The 13,315-nt window shown below is 42.3% G+C and overlaps 1 protein-coding gene across 8 annotated transcripts in view; it reads left to right on the forward strand.

Moving 5' to 3' along the window:
* Positions 1-13,315, forward strand: part of LOC120568373 (zinc finger protein 521-like) — a 90,292-nt gene that overhangs the window by 26,572 nt on the left and 50,405 nt on the right. The gene's annotated exons all lie outside the window — the stretch shown is intronic.

Here is a 13,315-nt window from a genome sequence, read left to right on the forward strand (position 1 = left end):
AGCAACTCCCTTACCTTTTATTGTTTCCCTTTTTTCTTTGGGGGATGATGTATAAAACATGGTGCCTCAGGTAGAGGATGTTGGGTAGGAAGCCATGTCCCCCTAAATGGCCAGCCGTGTGCATGCGCCTAACACTTCACTGAGCAATCTGTCAACATGTCAGCAACACATGTTTTGTAAAAAGCCTCTGGTGGGAGCCAGGGGAAAAAAGGCACTCCTGCCAGACCAGAGAGGAAATGCTTTTTTCTCCTCTATGCAGTGGATTTTCTATTGCTGGTGCTCAGTCCCACGGGCCCCCCACCACCAAACCCCCCTCCCCCACACATACACCCGTTGTCTGCACTTCAGAAATTTGAACTGGGGACCCTCGAGGGGGTTTACTGGGAGGGTGGGGGTGGGCTGGGAGGGAGGGAGGGGCTCCCTCTTTTTCAGAGCGTATAAAATTGTGAAGGTATATTGTGGCAGGTCCCCAAGCGGTCTTTTCTAATACCTGAGTTTCTGGCGAAGCTGGAAATTACCAGCGGCTCCCCAGAGGGACGGCTTTATCCACACCAGGAAGGGGAGCAGAACTCAGTGGGGAGGTTACTTAATGCATGGCTGAAATAAAAGAATTTCTGAGACAGAGGCTGAAAAGCAAGCTTTTTTCTTTTTCAACCCCCCCCCCTCTCTCCCGTTCCCTCTCGCTCTCTCTTTTCCTCCCCAGTAGTATAGTTTACTACTCTCTGCCTTCTCTTGAAGGGTTCTAGTTTAATAAACTTTCAGAGGATCCTGCTGGTGCAGACAGCTAGACAAATACCCTTGTGTGTTCTCTTTTGTCGGAGATACAGCTTTTTGTTATGTTCTTGCAAATTTGATTTCTCCCTCTGTCTTTCGTTTTCTCTGCCACCCTCTGTCTCTCTCCCCCTTTCTGCATTTGTCTTCATCTCCCTCGTCCTCCTCTCCCTTTCTGTCTCCCTCCTCGATACACACACACGCATATGCATGCACGCACACACACACACACACACACACACACACACACACACACACACACACACACACACACACACACACACACACACACACACACAAAGTCAAACTCTGTCTCTTGTGGTTGAGTTTATTGTTTGGTCTGTCTCTTCGTTCTCCCCTTCTGTGCTCCCTTTTGTTTTCTGTATGTTTTGTTGTATTGTTGCAGAGAGGCTGAGATGCAGATAGAATGCAGACAGTTTGCCCTGGGTGAAGAGTGCGCACAAGCACCCTTGGTATCTATTTAACAAAACACATTCATCTATTTACACATGACCAAATGTGTTAAACTCTTATCTGCTTTTTAAGCACAGCGTATACGTTTGTTTTCATCAAAGACATTTAATGCATAATGTTTTGGGAGTAATTTACTCATCCCTGTATGGCCCTATTTTCTACTTATTGTATGCCAGGATGCCCATTTCCGTAGTAATCATCATCTGTATCTAATGTCCATGGGTCATTAATCTTGCCTTCTTCATAACCTAAAAAAAACAACGTAAAAATATCCTCCCATGTATGAAATACCTTTCTCTTTCTCCCTCTATCTTCCTCCCCCTCTATACTGTTGGTAAATAATTCAACCTTTTCCCTGTAACAAGTGCTGGCCTTAATAGGGAGCAGTACCTGTAGTTGGGATAAACAAGGCAGCACCAGTGAAACAGAGGGATTTGAGCTTCATGAGGGCAGAGAAATAAGTCGTTTCCTTCTGAAAGGCAGAGTAGACTGGCTGACATTAATTAAACCCTATAGGATAAAGGTTATCTGAGGCCTAGCAAAGCAGAGACCGTGCATGTGGGATGTTATGTCTGCCGAATCCTAATCAAGACTTCTTATTAAAGCGACATGTGTGGGCTCAGGCATGTATAATATGCACGGTGTGTTTGTGCTATTCTGTTCTGTATGATGATCTATTGATGTAACAACATTTCACCTTCAGTTACAGATGCAAGCTGATCATCCAGCTAAATGGTGAAGAACAATCTAGCTACCACTTCTGCTACATTTTCAGTGTTCTACAGTACACATTCCTAAAAATAAAGACCGATGCAACTTCCTAGAGAGTTCCATGTTTAGAAAACATTGTGTTGCCCACCATGCCCTGTTGTGGGAGGTGTGCCTCCGAGATCCTCCCATGGTGCACCTGTGACTGAGTCACCTGACCCGAGCATCAGCATGGCGCTTGGGTGCCATGGCTCATGTTTTACAAATTACCCTGGGGGTCGTGCACCACCTCTGTGCCCATATTTCCTCCCTGCTGTATGCATAGTGCGTGGGATTATATTCCCCAACTCCAACTCCTCCCTCAGACAATGAACAGCCGCAGAGATGACAATCACCTCACTAACACAAGAACGCTAAGGAAAATACAAATTAAGGAAGGGAGAAAGCACTGCTCTGACCTATTGGTTTCCTCTGTTTGTGCTGGATGTATGCTGTTTAAAGAAAAAAGAAGCAGCATGGATACTGTTATCAGGCGAGTAAGGCTTTATGTGTTATGTGTGTGTCTTCAGGACTCCAATGGTAATCTTAGCACATCTATTTCCCTCCCTATCTTCCTGACTCATCAACTTATTTGCATGCCAAATGTAATTACAGGTCACCTTATTGGTAATATTGTCTTGATATTTAAAGTAGCCACGTAAGACAGCCACTGGAGGTGTGACGCGGGTTTTATAATAACCACCTCATTGTATGCTGTTTCTATATTAGTGGTACAGTAACACCAGCTCTTTCACAGTAATAGCATAATAGTAATGTCTTCTCCTTTCATATACAGATAAAGGCTGATGTCCTCTCGTCTACAAGCCCAATGAAAAGTAATTAGCTGATATGGATGTTGCTGTTCAGTGAATAAGAAGTTACTGCAGGAGAGTTGCATATACCTTTTTAAGAAATGGTCACAGTATCCCACAAGAAACAAAAAAAGATTTAATATACTGCAGTCTTCTCTTTTTTATTAACACATGACTCACCTCCAATATTTGATTTATTCATGTAATATTGTATAAGATTCAAAATGTAAAGTCATACTGAGCATCTGAGGTCTTTTCTCAATTTTACTTGTATTGAATGGATGATAATTCATATGGGGGTGTTGGTTGTCATACCGAGATCCTCTCCAGAGAGAGACGTAAATAGCCTCCCAGGTGGTGGTGTGTAACTAAGTAAATGGTTACTAAGCCAAGGAGTGCTGGGCCTATGTAAATAGGGCAATAAGAAGTATCAATTGAGGTGTTGGGGTGATAGGAGGGTATTTAGGGTAAGATGGTCTGGATCAATGGAAGTAAATTGCCAGGATAAGCCTGACAAGCCGGACACTCCAGCAAAGTGCGTCTCCCATCCCCTGCTACTATCTGTGTGTCAAAATCTTTTCGCTACGGGAAACAACAAGAACAACTTCCGAGCTAGCAAGATTACGTTACACGCTGAAAATGGCAAAATGTAATTAGTGCAATAATCATTGTAAAGACCCTAAAATAATATGTTTACGGCATTTACCATACTACGTTTTGGGACTGATTGGTGGGGATTGCTATGGGCGAAGCACATACGGCGATATACTGGTAAGAGCAAATTACGTTTAACCATGTATCCAGCTATTTTATATAGCTCACGTTACTGTATTCTGTAAACGGTTACTTTCATTTAATATTGTATGTGGCGTTTTCTTTTGCGGGGGGCAAATTTTCCACCAAAACAACTTCCTTCCCGAGACTATTTTTCAGAGCCACCGTCGCTGCATCGGGAATTTAGCGCCGCCCAAGACGATTGTGATTGGTTTAAAGAAATGCAAACAACCCAGAGCATTTTCTCCTCCTATCCTAGAATGTATCTGTTGCGTAGCCAGACCTTACTTTACAGCACTGTGGAGATAGGTCTGGCAATGCAAGACTAATGGTAAGGATGATCTGTTTTAGGAATTTTTCTACAGTGACCCTGAAAGTTTTCCACTAAGTACGTCAGCATGCAAACTTTAAGCAAAAACAATTCAGGGGGAAGTTTTTCTGAACTGATAAATAGATAAACAGGAATAAATCAATGTGAAGTGATGAATGAATAAGTAAAATGCCCTGTAGTCATTTGTCTGGTTGTATTCAGGCCTCATATTCCAGCCCTGCAAATGAAGATGAGGGTGAGGGCAGCGAAGGAATTGCTTCATTCCGTGGAGTGTGTGCATGTTTGTGTGCATGTGTCGGTGTTTTCATAACACTTAGTAGTATTAAGATATGATGATGAGCTGCCTGGATACCGGCAGAAAACAATAGAAGGGGAAACAAAGCAAACCTCTAAATCTGTCTGCCATTTGCGCTCACATACTGTACACACATGTCATGAGTATTCTGGCACAGTTACTGGGCCAGGGAAGTGCTGGTCTGGGCCTGGCCCATTCTCCAGAGACAACCCCCCGCCTCCTCCCTCTCCGCCCCCTTCCCCCTTCCTGTGCAGTCTGTGGACACAGTCTGAGGCGACAAGGTTGCACAACAGCTCGCAAAACCTCCACTTTACAAACATGATCATAAAAAACACAGCCTGCCATTAGAAATCTGTTAAAGAAGAAAAAATAATTAGGAGGACTGTGATAATTGTGTCGAGGGGGAAATAGATCAGACGAATTAGGGGAAGAACCAGAAAATCTCGCCATGGCTTTGTTACTTTGCTGTTGGTTCATTCCGACATTGATCCACCCTTCCATCTGTCATCCTTTTCCTGTGATTCTTCTTCAACTCTTCATTCCTTTCTCTCTTTCTTCCCCCCTTTCTTGGATTTGAGAGTGGAGGAGCCTTCTGGCTTTAACAGAGAGGGGATGAAGATGTTTATTCATCTGGAGGGTATTAGAGCCATAATTAAGGAGAGGAGGGAGTAGCGAGGCTGATGCGACGTCTGCATCGCTCGTTCGTGGGCCGCCTGCGGGAATCTGGCCAACACACCAGGAAAACAAGAAATGAAGAAGAATGAAAAAAAACTTGTAGTGAAATTCGATTCTCTCGGGAAAGAAGAGAAGTTTAAATTTGAGCCGTCTCGCTCGCTCTTTCATTCTCAGTCTCACTCCCTGTTCTCGCAGCTAAGCTAATTATTAATGAATGCGGTTTCTGTTGAACCTTGGAGAGGTGTCAGCGCTGCAGTCACTGAGGGTTAAGAAATCTTGACATTTAAGACAGGGATGCATGAAAATACATCGTCTTGCTTGAGTTGATGCTTGTTTTTCTTCCCCTCCTGCTCTCCTCTCCAAGATGCATGTTTTCTTCTCCCTCCTGGGCTGTCTCCAGTTGTTTTACCACTGACAAGCTGGGATGGCATTAAGGAGATATCAAATAGAGCCACAGTGTATTAATCAGGGGGACCAAAGGTCAAGGGGGAAGAGGCATGGTCAGGCTTTTCTGATAAATGCTAATGCTAACGCTAACACATGAATCTCGGGTTGTTTATCCATATGCAAGTGATTTTCGTCGTCCTCTGTAGAAAAGAAAAAAAGAGGTATTGATATAAGGCTTTTTTATGGGCATTTGGCAGACTAAGTGCCCTTTTTCAAAATATTCCCAGTGTACTGAAACGTAGATCCAAGTGTCTGAAGTTATCCTTAAAAAGTGAAATAATTGTAAGTTGAAGTCTAGCCCAAGTTTTATGGGTCACTATGAGGTAGTTTGATTAAAAAGAATTAGACCCTATTTTCTGAATTCACTGTGTGCTGTGCGTGGTTTTAAGTAATGGATAGCACCTCTTGAAACTTGCAGAGCAAACCCTATTTTAATGAAGCAGCCATACAGTAACTCAGCATATTTCTGTGCGCACAACATTTTTTTCTTCTCCAAGCTGATCACATAAATCAAATTTCCGTGAGTAACTAAGAGTCGGGGAAAATAAAAGAGCATCCAAGTAAACTCTTGCGCAGTGAATTATATATATATTAATAGAGTCGTTGCATAGTAAAGCACAGTGCTGTAGCGTCTCTCACAGTGGCTGGCTGACTGACTGACTGACTGGCTAGCTGACTGTCCACTGGGTCCTGCGCCTGGTCTGCCGCAGTGTTGAGGGAGCAGCACACACACACACTCTCTCACACACACACACACACACACACACACACACACACACACACACACACACACACACACACACACACACACACACACACACACACACACACACACACACAGGCTCCCCTGCTGATTGAAGCCCAGCCCAGCCCAGTCCCGCCTGGCCCAGCACTCCCTTAGAGCCAGTGCAGTGAGGCAGGCGGTGAAGGGGCATGCTGGGGGACAGATTGTCATCCTCCTTTCTCCCCCTGGGAGGCTCACTGTGGCTGCTGGTCCAGCCAAGACCTGGGGAACAGCCTCCTTCCTGTTTGTGCTGTAGCCTACCTGAAGTGGTCAACTGTCCTTCCTCTCCACACCACCTGCAACTCAGTTCTACAGGAGATGACACCATAACCCCCTCATCACAAACTGCTCCACCTACATCCTAAACACAACCTCTTGCCATCTTTCATCACAGCACAGTTAGGTCGAATCGTTCATCGCCAAAGCTTAATACGCCTGCCTGTTATAAACCTATGAGTGAACACTGTATAACATACTGACCATTTCAATTATTCCACGTTACTAATTTAGTTTTGCCACAGTGATATGCAATTAAAATGCATGTATTTCTAACGTAAAAACACTATATGCAGCGTCATAGTGGTAATGACATGCATGCTGTGAAGTGTATTTTGGGCCCAGTGTGATTCACTTTTAATATTTCCAAAACTACAAATCTGCATTAGCCCTCCCCGAGCCCACCCACTGCACCCCAAATTCACCTTTCCTGAATAATGGTGTAATTAAATGTCTCCCTTTACTTGTCTTTCTTTTTCTCTTAAAAAAAAAAAAACGGTTTCATTTTTGAAAGCAAGAATCAAAATGAAGCCCTCTTGACAGTTCGTGTTAACCCTGTCTCTGGGACTTTGCCCTGCCCTGATTTAACACTTGTTTCTCTTACAAAGAAATACACAACAAACAGCAGGGCCAAACTTAATGACAAAAGAAACATTTGTGTTTTTATGTTAAGCATTTGTCCAAATGAAATAATAATATTTCTACAACAACTGAGTAAAATACATTATTAACAGCAACTTTAAACCCCTATTCTTTTGTTATCTGGCATTCATATGTTGTGTTTGCTAGTGTGTTGCTGACCTCAGTGACCTCAATGTAATAGTATGCAGTTGTTACGGAGGATAAGAAATGTGTTACGCGGCAGTAAGTCATCTCTGGCATGCTTTCAGAGTTCAAACACTGCGGTTATGGATTGTTACATGATGCAGATTTTCACAGAAAAAAAATGAGGCAGATCCTGCCCAAAGCACAAACATCCTCTGTCATTTTAGAGGCCTGGCATTATTTCAAGAAACATTATTATTGATTGTCATCATTAGTATTGATTTCAGTTTGTCCATGTTGGTGGAAAGACATCAGTATAGCAGGGACACATCTCTGCGATAAGTAATGGAATTCCACTTTTCATTGTGTCTCACTATCATGGAAAGAAAAAGCCTAGTAAAGGATGACTGGCCGCCCTACTTTCCTCCTCTGGCCTTCCATTTGTCTAACTTTCCTGGGACGCCACTAGGGCACTGTGATTTCTGGGACAGTGACCAAGTGCTCCTGTCTGAGCTGGGGGACGTGGGTAATGTGGACAAAGTAGTTGACAGTTTGCCGCTTCCCTATGGTTGAGAGACAGAGCCATGAGGGCCAGAATAATGGACACCCAGACCACAGAGTCAGGACAGCGCTTGATGTTCCAGCTTTTTGTGTCAGGCCCTGTGTGAAAAAAATCCCCATTGACTGCAGTTTTGGGGGTGTGTGCATTTCTCCTCCAAGTGTGTGTGGAAATGTGTTGTGTACATGATGTTAGGCCAGAGCAACTCGCTGCTAAGGCACTGATGAAACCCCGGGAAGTGAATCCTTATTTCATCTACTGTTTTTCTACCTTGTTTGGTAAAAGATAGCAGCCTTGTTCGCTGCTCCTCTCAGTCGTCTCACACAACCCTTCCTTCTCATCCTGTAGCATAGTGGATTTGATTGATCTGTAGCAAGGGGGGGAGGGACTTGACATTTCTCAGTGATGTGTAAAAAACATATTGTGTTTGCTAAGAAAAAAAAGGGGGATAAGAGGGAGACAGGCTGAGTATACACACAACGCACACACACACATGCATATACAATACTTATATCTGAGGTTGGGTGTCTCATGGTAAATAGCAGCTCCTCTACCTGTGTGTATTCGTGTGTGTTAATCAGCGGCATGGTGCATAGAGTCATGTCTAGCCACCTGGCACTTTAGTTGACAGCTACTGGGAATTATCAGTGTTTTATTTTGACTGGATTTGATGTCTTAAAACAGGGATGTAGCAGGACTACTGTGAGTAAAGCCCAGCCCTGGGCCTCCTCCAACAGCTCTGTGTCCTCTAAGCTCTCGGTCCTGAATCAACTGAGTGATTCGTTCATCTGACTGGAATTAGTCCCAAAAAAATCGACCACCCCTCTCTGTCTCAGTCAGGGAGATTGGAGGCTTAGCTAATGTAAAAAATTATCTCACCGCCTCCTCTATTAGATCTTAAGTGGTTGTGTCACAAACAGGGCCGTACATGATAGTGTGTTGTTCAGACACACATTGCTATTTGGGCATCAGAACAGGAAAAGTGTTGAGATGACACATGCATTGTCTCATGGGAGAGGCTCACTACTTTTCCCTGTAACTGTAAAAAGATCCCCTCTCTGAATATGAAGTAGGGTCAGAGTGTTACATCAGACAAGTTGTCAGCTTTTTGTTTATTCATTGAATCCCCAATCCCCAATGTGCCACAAATACACTCACACAAACACATCTCTTATGACAACCACTACGTACAGATCTCTAGTACAACACACAAGAAGATGAGATTTGGCTGCTGTAAACATGGCCATGCTTTGCTTCAGTAGAATGGCTTTTGAACAAAGTCTAGCTTGCTATAGAAGTGGCAGATGAGTGATAGCAAAAACACTTTTCTGATAAGATAAGGTCCTGGACCTGGATAAGAGTTTGGCTTCCTAAATAGAAGAGGTGTACTCTGTTGCTGTTAGGCAGTGATAAGCCATCTTGAACTGCTTCCAGGACCTCGGACACGAAAGTCCGGGTGCCAGCAGTGAGTTATTTCCAAAACCATGGTCCCTGAAAGGTTTCAGGAGGGGTTAAAAACAATAGAATCACAAATGCCTGTTTAGTAAGTACTATGTTTAGGAGTGAGCTTTGGGAAAAACCTGCTAATAAATGTCAAATTATCTGATTAAAAAATGGAAGTAGGTAAGTAGTTATGTAAATATGACTTTATTTATTTATGTAATTATTGCACTTTGGGCTACAACATGCTTCACAGCATAAAAAAGCCAGGGCAATCATTGCTATTTCCGTCCAACTGAAATAGAAACTTCACAGAATAGCTTTAGAATCTATAGTTTTACACTAAATCAACTACAATGAAAATATTTTTTGTAATTATTTTTTAGTGGTATTTTACAGTGAAAAGTCTTTTATTTAAGTTTGAAGACATCAGTGTGTAGCGCTGGTGGTTGTAAAAAGATTTCCCAACATTTAAAAATGGCCAGACAGGTGGGTCTGAGTATGAGGGTAACAATACTTTTGCTTTAGATTTTAATGGTATTTTGGCAAAAAGCCATTCATGTTTTAAGGACTTTCTTACTTCCACCAAATGTAACACCAAACATCCTTTAGCTTTAGCCCCAATACATTTAACATGATAATTAATTATACCTCTTTTAGTCTGGAATGTATACATAATAGGCATTTTTGCAAGAAAAGTGTGAAGAATAAGTGCTGAAAATGATATGTAGCCTTCTTTCTGATCGTGCGCACAGCTCACACTATGACAGAGTGGTATCTGTCTACAAGAATTAAATTGCAATAATTCTTTTCAAATTCTGCGTATTATTTAGCATTTAAAATTTAGAGACAACATTTTCCACCATATGTATAATAGTCCAAAGGGAAACAGTGTCATCAGGAAAATTAATGACTTACTCTTTTAAAAATATATTCATATATCTTGCTAAACCTCAAATAGGCTCCATTAATTGCATAAATCAAAACATTCTACAGGGGTTTTAAAAGCTGGGCCGCTGTGTACAGAAATGGCAAACTTACCTGTTCCCAGCATTAAGGAGCTTGTTTGAACAGGAGTATTTACTCTGGGAAAGGGTGCTATAAATGAACATAGAGGAAGTGGTGCACAAAGAGCAGTTCAGACTGGCTTAGAGGAAACTGAGACCTGCGTGTGAAGGGGGAATTTTTACTGGTTACTTGCAGAAAAAGAAGAAAAAGAAACACTAATTTGTATAAAGCTGTTTCAAATGTCTTTATTAACCCTACATATATGGATTTATTGAACTTGACTAAGCTATGCTTCTTTTCTTTATTTCTTAAAAACGTTTTCATGCACTGCAGCTTAAGGCTGAATTTATATCTTACTAGTAAATATGACTATGGCACATTTTATGCCATCCCCTATAGGAGCTCTCCAAATGAGGCTGTTTTGTTCCATATAGGAGACATTTAAAAGAGGGGGGTAGGGACAGAACTCCCAGAGAGGGACAGGCCTTAAGATGGAGGTCTTCCTCCCAGGACGTGACAGGCTGTTGGCTGGAGGATGCTCAGGAAGGCCTTGGCAGACCAACAAAGACAGCCCTTCAGCTGCAGGGTGTAGTTTTTCAGGCCCCAGCATCCCCTTTGGCAGCAGCACAGAGAGTGCTGGCGTGCACAGGCCCCCGGCCCGAGAGACAGGGAAGTAAGGCCCGCTCTTTTATTTACTCAGGCTGCTGCTGAGGCCTGGGCATTTCTTGTCTGGGTGAAGAAGGAAAAAAACAAGTCTCTCTTTCTGTTTCCTCTTGAGGTCTCCTGAGGAAGATTGCTCTTTCATCTACAGTTGTTCACACACTTGTTTTGGCCATTTCGCTTGTATCTGTGTATGCTATGTGTACATGTATGTCTGCACATCTATATGTTTGTTACTGTGAGTGAGTGAGTGTGCTCTCTTGTGTGTATATTACCGAGTGTGTGCGTGTGAGAGAAACTGTAGTAAGTCTGACTATGAGGGTCAATTGTACTTAAAATTTAGTTTTAGCTCTGAATGCTCTAAAACAGATTTAATTTTTTTCTTTTTTTAATCAGGCATTTTGATGGCCAATACAGTAACACAAAGGACTAAGCGACTGCTGAAAGCAGAAATTCTGAGTTTTTGGTCCAGCACACATACAACATATTTTAGACAAATTGATGATACCTTGAATAGTATAATAGGTGCAATTCAGAGGCAAAATAATTACATTATTACTGTAATTGTAAAAAGGTATTATTTTAGTATACAGCAGCTTCTGTAATATTTCACAAACCTAATATTAACATAGCTATTTGCCCAATGTTTGCGACGCCCACATGTCCCCCACAGATACAGCTTTATGTATGTGTGTTATTGGAGCTGAGGCACTAAATAAATAATATACATCGAGTAAACAAACCAAAAAAAATTGAATGATGTTGTCCTGACAGCTTCGTAATGTCTTAAGGCAAATACATCCTCATTTAAGACAGTAGAATTTAATTTAGCCTTGTATACATGCCCATTTATTTGTTTGTTTTATATTATTGTCTCCAAGCCAATATGTTTGACTGTAAGGCATTGGCTGGGGTCATTCTTCTTGCACTGTCTTCTTCTCCTATACCCTGGGAGGTAGTGTGAGTGAGGGCAGATCCGCCCCCTCTGTGGAGGAGGGCATAGCACTGAGTCACCCATCCTCCCTCAAACCAGAGAGAGAGAGAGAAAACATTGAGACATGTATGAGAGATAAAGCGAGTAAATCCGGCAAGGTTTGCTTCTTGAGTTAGATGTGTGTGCAGAGTGGGCGCCTTGCCAGGGGTGGGAGGTTTCCGGGAGGGCCACGGTGTGGAGGTGGGCTCTCAATGTGCCGCTTTCAGCAGTTTGGAGGGGCAAGGGAATGGCCTCCGACCCCATCTGTTTCCTGAAGATAGGCCCTGATGGGGGTAAGTGCTCAGAGAGGGCATGATATCCTGACAAAGGGCAGATCTCCCAGTAAAAACAACAGAATGGGGGAGAGAGAGAGAGAGAGAGAGAGAGATAGAGAGATTTAGATTTGTCAGCTGAAGGAGAGTACAGGTTGGATCCTGGAAAGAGCTTGTGCTTTTCCTTCGTCCCTCTCATAAATCTTTGCAGTTTCCTCTTGTTTTTCCCATTCCAAGTTTTGGCCTTTTGACACAATTTTTTTTTTCTGAAGGGGTTGGGATTACTTTGTTTTATTTAGGTAAGGAAGTTCACAGCACTTAGAATTCGGCAGCGGGAACAAGTGGTCTGTAACCTTTTGAACTTCTGGAAAGTGGTGATCTGTGTTTTCCATTCATATCACTGTGTAGTGAACCAGGGGAATGGAATGTCGGCAAAGAAGCAATTTGAAAAGGGACACATTAAAGTGATTGTAAAACAAATGGGTGTTGCATTGTCAGTGGACTGGTGTTCACCGGTCATTCTCTGCACCTGCTTGTCCTTGAGTAAGATGGTTAGCCACTCGGTTGTCTTCCTCTATCCGTTTCCCTGTCCCCTTCGTGCTCTCCTCTGCATCAGCACACGACACATTCATCCATCCTGTATCAGTTGCCTCACGGCTTAGCGCAGAACACACAGACAAATATGATAATAATGCATATTCTATAATCTGATATCTATTGACTGATGTTCTGAAAAGCCCATGTTTCATGAAAATCATCCTTTTTTGCAGTGGGTGCTTCCTAGTGGCTATGCATAGCTGTGGTCTAAATTGCACATTTAATCTTCTCTTTCACCCTTGAAAACTGCTTTTCCCTTTTTTTTTTCTCTTGTCTTAAGGTCATTTCAAGGGCTCTTATTTTTCAAATATGTTCTAGTAATTGTTCAGGAATAATAGAAATGTTCTAATTTACCTCATGCCGGGCTTACGTCCTAAAGTACACTCATTGTCTTGTGTTAGCTTTAAATGTCAAAGAGATTGTGTTTTGAGTCACAGTGGGCTAAGCCATTACATGGCCTCATACAAGGTTAATTGTGGTAAAAGTATTTCCACTTATTCTCTTCTCTAATTATACTTTAAATTGCATATTTAAGTGTAACTTTCTAGATAACACCTAAGGAGAGGTATTATTTCCACTGAAGAAAAAATGGTCTAAGTTGCAAAGAATTCAAAATGTATTCACCACAACCTTATTATTACTACGACAAATAACA

This window comes from Perca fluviatilis, chromosome 11 (assembly GCF_010015445.1).
Source record: "Perca fluviatilis chromosome 11, GENO_Pfluv_1.0, whole genome shotgun sequence".
NCBI lineage: Eukaryota > Metazoa > Chordata > Actinopteri > Perciformes > Percidae > Perca > Perca fluviatilis.